The sequence below is a fragment of the Antechinus flavipes genome, chromosome 6 (genome assembly GCF_016432865.1).
Source record: "Antechinus flavipes isolate AdamAnt ecotype Samford, QLD, Australia chromosome 6, AdamAnt_v2, whole genome shotgun sequence".
In the NCBI taxonomy this organism is placed as follows: Eukaryota; Metazoa; Chordata; class Mammalia; order Dasyuromorphia; family Dasyuridae; genus Antechinus; species Antechinus flavipes.
In genome coordinates this window covers 175,538,868-175,546,092 of record NC_067403.1, presented here as the reverse complement: position 1 = coordinate 175,546,092, position 7,225 = coordinate 175,538,868, and positions in this window count along the sequence as shown.

The following is a 7,225-nucleotide window of genomic DNA, read 5'->3' as shown; positions in this document are numbered from 1 at the left end:
CATTTTGACTCTAAATCTATGGCCCTCATTCTATTCATATGAAAAAATGCTTTAAATCACCATTGATCAGGGAAATGAAAATTAAAACAACTCCAAGGTACACCTCTCAGATTGGTAAAGATGACAGAAAAGATAATGATGAATGTTGGAGGAGATGTAGAAAAACCAGGACATATATGTTGTTGGTAGAGTTGTGAATGGATCAAATTATTCTGGAGAACAATAGGGAAGTATGTCCAAAGGGCTATCAAACTGTGCATATCCTTTGATCCAGCAGTGTCTTTAATGGGTCTGTACCCCAAAGAGATCATAAAAAAGGGAAAAGGATCAACACGTGCAAAAATGTAGATAGCAGCCCTTTTTGTAGTGTATTGGAAACTGAGTGGATGATTATCAGCTGGAGAATGGCTGAATAAGTTAAGGTACATGAATGTTATGGAAAATGTATTGTTCTATAAGAAACAATCTTCAAGATGATTTGAGAGAGGCCTGGAGAAATTTATATGGAGAGATGCTAAGTGAAATGAGCAGAACCAGGAAATCATTGTACACAGCAACAGTAAGATTTCATAGTGATCAATTCTGATGGATGTGAATCTTTTCAACAGTGTGGTGATTTAGACCAGTTTCAATGCTCTTGTGATGAAGAGAGCCATCTGCACCTAGAGAGAAGACTATGGTGACTGAATATGGATCACAACACAGTTTCTCTTTTTTTTTTCTTTTTGATCTATTTTTTTTTCTTGTGTGGCATGATATTTGTGGAAACATACAAAAGAATTGCACATTTTAAACATATATAGGATTATTTGCCATCTGGGGAGGGGATGGGGGAATAGAAGGAGAAAAATTTAGAATACAAGGTTTTTCAAGGATGAATTTTAAAAAATATCTATGCATGTGTTTTAAAAATAAAAATCTCTAATAAAAAAATAAAAATAAATCTATGACCTATAAGTTCTCTGGGCAAGGAAGCACAGGGAATGATATCTCTCTTATTTTAACTAGACTTTCTAAAAAATAAAATAAGAATCAGTGGAACACAGATTAACTTCTTCTAAGAAAAATGAAATATATTATAGTCCCAATCATGTTGTTGTTAAGTCATTTTTAAGTCATGTAGGCCTCTTCATGATCCCATTTATGGGTTTCTTGGCAAAGATACTAGAGTGGGTTTGCCAGTTCCTTCTCCACATCATTTTACAGAAGAGGAAAATAAGGCAAACAGATTTTAATTACATGTCCAGGGTCACCTGAGATAGTAAGGGTCTGAGGCTAAATTTGAACTCAGGAAGATTATTCTTCCTGATTCCAGACACAGAACCCTATCTACTGCACCACCTGCTGCCCTAAATTCCTGCTATGCCTGGCATATTTTTAATCTAAAAATAAATCTTAATTTGCTTCCATCAGAGTAGGCTTAGGTAGGAAATGGAGCAAGAAAAGAAAAGATAACCTTAACTTTTTGGAAAATCTTGTTCTTTTTTTTGCAACTCAGGCAAGTTATTAAACTTCTAGATTTATGGTGAGAACACAATTCAATTACACACTGAAGATTTAAAAGTTTTCAGAATTCTAATGTCAATCTACTTCTGATTCAAGAAAAAAAGTCATTTATTTCCTAATATAAAGCAATTTTATTTCTCAAACTTTTTTTTTAATTAGCATCACATGGCAACTTCTCATTTTCTCTTTTCAGTAATTCCTACTTTTATTAGTAATAACAAAAGTTGTTACTTTTAAGATTCTTCTGCATATGCTTATTTTATAATGCAAGAAATTCTAGAGGCTCACAATAAATTTAAAATGATTAGTCTGTCTTCATTGCTTCAGTTATTTTTCTGAATATACTTCTGACTCTAAAAATTTATCCTAATTAGTTATTTGCACAGTAATTAGTGATTATCTACATCTAATTACTGCTGTAATCAAGCTTGTGATTAATTATTTTTATACCTTACAAATATTCCAAAAACATAATTTAGTAGAGGATCCAATAGAAAATCAGAATTTTGATGCCATTTTAAATCTGCTTGACAGGAATTGCATAGTGTCATTTGGAATACAAGTATTTGGAAGAGTGCAAACTATACACCTTTGTGAATTGCCTCCCAAGGGTTATTAATCAGATCCATGCTCAAGATGAGAGCCTAAAGGTCCTACCAAAGATTACCCTATGTAACAGGGTTAATGAAAATCTCCTATCCAGCAGTGCTTTGAGGGCAGAATTCTATATTAATTCTCTGAAGTAAGCTTTGGCTCATTAAATGCCAGTAAGTGAAAAGAATCCAGGAAAAAATGATTAACACAAAAAAATTTAAAGGAACATGAAATGAATTATATAAATGAATGCAGAACGAAGTAAGTAGAACAAAGAAAGCAACATGTGCAGTGTTAATATCCACACGTGGCCACAGATTAGAGTTGAGAAATATACTTCCATCCTTGAAGATCTGGAAGTCCAATCATTTTCCAGCCATGTTCAACCCTTCATGAACCCATTTTTGGGTTTTCTTGGCAAACATACTGAGTGGTTTGCCATTTCCTTCTCCAGATTATTTTATAAATGAGGAAATTGAAGCAAATAGGACTAAGTGACTTTCCCAGGGTCACATAGTAAATGTTTGAGGCCAGATTTGAACTCAGGAAGAGTCTTCCTAACTCCAGGCCTAGAACTTTATCCATTTGTACCACCTATCTGCACATGGTATGCCAATATTGTTCATGGGATTTTCTTGACAAAGATACTGATGTAGTTTACTATTTTTTTCTCCAGTGGTGATGACGGAGGTCATTCAGCTAGTAAGTGTCTCGGGCTAGATTTTTTTTATTTTATTTATTTATTTTTTGCTGAGGCAATTGTGGTTAAGTGATTTGTCCAGGATTACACAGCTAGGGAGTGTTAAGTGTCTGAGGCCAAATTTGAAATCAGGTCCTCCTGACTTCAGGGCTGGTGCTCTATCCACTGTGCCAACTAGCTGCCCCTCAGGCTAGATTTTAACTCAGATGTTTTTACTCCAGGCCCAGAACTCTATCCATATAACCATGAATAACTATGGGCTTGCTAAGATTTCATACATGGTTGATGCACTTTTTGAGTTTTGCAGAACTTCCATTTTATTTTTGTTGTTGATTAGTTGTTCCCAACTCTTATGACCTTATATTAGGATGACTTTGGCCAAGATAATAGAGTGGTTTGTCATTTCCTTCTCTAGCTCATTTTATAAATGAGGAAACTGAAGTAAACATGGTGAAGTGACTAGCTCAAAGTCACATAGGTAGTTTATTATCTGAGGTTAGATTTGAACTCAGGTCTTCCTGACTCCAGGCCACTAATGGTTCAAACCCAGTATTGTCCTCGTGTGTTCCTAAAATTTCCAGATTTGTGGGAAGTTAGCCTCTGAAAACTGGAAGAGCCATTCTGCACACTGAAGAAGTTGAAGATCTGCTAAATGACTTGGCAATTAGATTCTGAGAGTGGACCTTTCTCTCTTTGGCAGAAGCATTTAATAAATATGAGCAACTATAAAACTATAAAGAATAAAGAATAGAAAGGACATAGCCCACAGTATAAAGAATGCTAGATTTTTAGTAAGATCTGGGTCCAAATGCTCTGATGTTTACTAGTTATGTGATCAACAGCAAGGCATTTAATATATATATATATATATATATATATATATATCTGAGCTCATTTTATCACCTGAATGTTTGTGATAACAAAAATAATGCTGGCATTTTAAAGTTGAAAAAGCATTTTACATTCAAACTTGGTAATGGCTATGGTTGTCCACTATTCTGTATGTCACACAGGTAAGGTCATCACTCATCTTTCTATAAATGCTACTACCTCATTTTGCTACTGAGTATCAGACTCAGTTCTAAAGTAAACAATTATGTGATGACATAAAAATATTTTACATGCATTCTATCCCTCTCTATTGCCTCTAATTAACAAAAATGGACTATACTATTTATTAATAGTCTAAGAAATAATAGAGGCCAAACTACAGAGCCATTCAACCTCTCAACTAATCCTATGGCATCACCATACTGATACTGCACTTAGTACAGTTATTCTCTAATCTCAGGGTCCTCCCATTGGGGAAATTGTAGCCTTTCAATACCATAAGTAGTCAATACTTATCTAGAATATATCATCTGTGAGAAAACACATAGCCAAAGTCACTTTTAACCATCACTACATGTAATGATTGACTCTTCCCCATTTTAAGGAAACAAGATATTCAGTTCTCTCAATATATCAAGTACTTTAACAAAAAGTTTCTTCATGTTCCAAAAGCTAGACCCATTTGACTCAGGAAATAAATTTAATTAAGAGAAGGAATTCAGTAGAAGTGAAAGCCAAGATGGCAGAGTGGAGGTAGGGATATGGACAAACTCCTAACATTACTCTTTAAATAACTTCAAAATAGTATCTTGAATAAAATTTTGGTGTGACAGAATCAACAAAAGATTAGAACGAGACTTTTTTCCACCCTAAGACAACTTAGGAAGTTGGTACGAGAGGTCAAAGTGAACACAGCTGCAGTGACTAGCTGTGAGCCTTAAAGGCTGAAAAGCCTCTAAAACTCTCAAACCAAAGATGGTAAGGGAGTAAGACAACTATTTTAAAATTAAGAGGATCCAGGCAGGGAGGTGGTGCAGTCAATAGAACACCAGCCCTGAAGTCAGGAGGACCTGAGTTCAGATTTGGCCTGAGACACTTGATACTTCCTAACTATGTGATCCTGAGCAAGTCATTTAACCCCAACTGTTTCAGCAAAAATAAATAAAATTAAAGGACCCTTTACTGGCATTGGATTTGATGCTGATTAGAAACATTATTTCCTATACACAGTTCTACGTCACAGTACTAGGTTGAAAAGTAACACAAAGCTACAGGGACAATAATAAAACCAGAAAACATACCAAGAGAGCAATGACCATACCTCTTTTCTGATCATAGTATCATGTTGGAATTACAAAAATGTATAGAGGTCCAGAACTAGCTCTGAATACAGTAATGTGAAAAAGTCTGAATGTTGGGTCAGTGTGACTAGAACACAACTTTGAACTCAAATCAGCTAGAAAATGAGCAAAAGACAATGTGAGAATGAATCTGACCATGAAAAATGAAAGAAAAACAAACTAACACAGTGCCAAGGAAGACCAAGACACAAACTCAGAAGAAAACAACAATATGAAAATAGCTAAAAGCAAAGCCTCACAGAAAAAAAAATATAAATGGGACACAAACTCAATAAGAACTCTTGCAATAATAAAACAAACAAAAAAAGATGGGTAGTATAGAAAAAATGGGAAAAGAAATGAGAGTGATACAAGACAATTATTTTAAAAGAATTCAAAACTGTCAATCATTCAAACCATTCAGGAAAGTGTAAAGAAATGCTCACAAACTTGTCTGTCTTCTGCTTTCAGCATTGTACCCCATAAAAAGCCAGAATTAAATAAGGTGGAAACACTGGTCTGCTTCAACACTATCTGATTGCTCTATTGCTTTAGAATTTAAGACCCAAAGTCTCAAGATATGCTCCTAAGTGATTTGAATAATAAACAGAAATGTTTTGGAGTAAGAGAATGTAAAATTAATTTCTCCAATGGAGCAGAAGTACTGTTCTCAATGATAGACCCACTACCGTAATTAGAAGCTGTCATAGGTATGCATGAAACAAAATTGATTGGTGGTAAATTGTTGGTAAATTGGCAAAAAATTTAATATCTGATATTTGTTCTAGGCCAGTTCTGAATCAGTTTGTAGGTTCAGGCCCAGATGAGAACAAAATGAAACTTTTGTTAAAACAAATCCTTTAATAGAACTTCAATAATATCATGAAAAAGAAATTCACCAAATAACTGGAATTAATTCAGCTAAGTTTAATTTCTCTTGCCTGTCTATTTAGCATAATGACATACCCTTTCAGAAGGATGTCTTGACCTGTATGACAGTGGGAAGCCCATCAAATCTAATGAGCCATGACTAGTCTCTTGTGCCTTAAGTGTTGGGAAACCATGTCAACAGTTCAAGTTTTAGTCCTCAGGAGCCAATTAAGTCTTGAGGATGGTTTCATTAGCTTTTTAAGAGAAAAAAAAAAAACTTAACATGTGGCAGGAACCTTGGACACTTCTAAAGCCATATGTAGTGAATTTCTTACATTGAAATGAAAAACTTATGTCAATGAGCCCCAACCAGTTTTAGTAGCAGACATTGCTTCTTCCACACAACAATGAGTATGAAGCTATCTATTTATTGGAGCTCTTGGCATGGAGTACCAGGAGTTTTAAATATTAGACCATGTCTTTGTTTTCATAGTAATCTCCAGGTATAGGAGAACACTATTGATATCCAATCTAAAAATGAATCTTTGCTATGTTATTTTCAAAGAATTATTTCATCACAAGTACATGTGTGTAGTCAATTAAAATAATATGGAATCTTCAAAGTCTCACAATTCTATTATAATTTGTACTGTAAGATACAAATGTCTCAGTGCCTCATATACAGAAAGTTCTAAATAAATGTTTATTGATCGATTAGAATGGAATGCCCCATATCTGGGACTAAGTTTCTTCAAAATTTTTAAAATAATTCTTAGAATAATTGCAACAATATTTTAAAACAATAATATTTTGAATATATTTTAAACATTAGAAATCAAGTACAAATATATTTGTTTAAAAGAAAATTGGCCTAGAAAATCAGTCTGTAGCTTTCCAAGGGAAAGAGAAGAAAAATGAGTTCCTTAAAAACATTTGTTGCAGGTTTTCCATCCACATAAAATGTGCCAACTGGTATTATTTTTATTAATAAAAAGAATTTTAAAAATATTAATTGCTTGAGATATAATGCAAATCTTCCCTTCTCTCTTTGCTCTTGGTTTACTTGGATAATAGGAAGGTACAAGGAGGGTATGAAACAAAAACATTTCATCATCTATAGACTGATTAACATGAGTGAATTCATTACCTGAGGTTTCTGTGCTGCATTTTTTAAATAGACTTCATATCCTACATTAGCATCACTGAACATGGACCAATTAAAATCTGGTACATATAGCAATCATAAAACAATCAAAAAACAGTTGACTTTTACAAGAAAAATATTTCTATCATTTATTAATGATATATCCAAAGTGAATAAGCTTCCGAGGGGCCTATATCTCCCTCCACAACTGCCTTGACAGTTTGATGGAGCCAAGCAGCT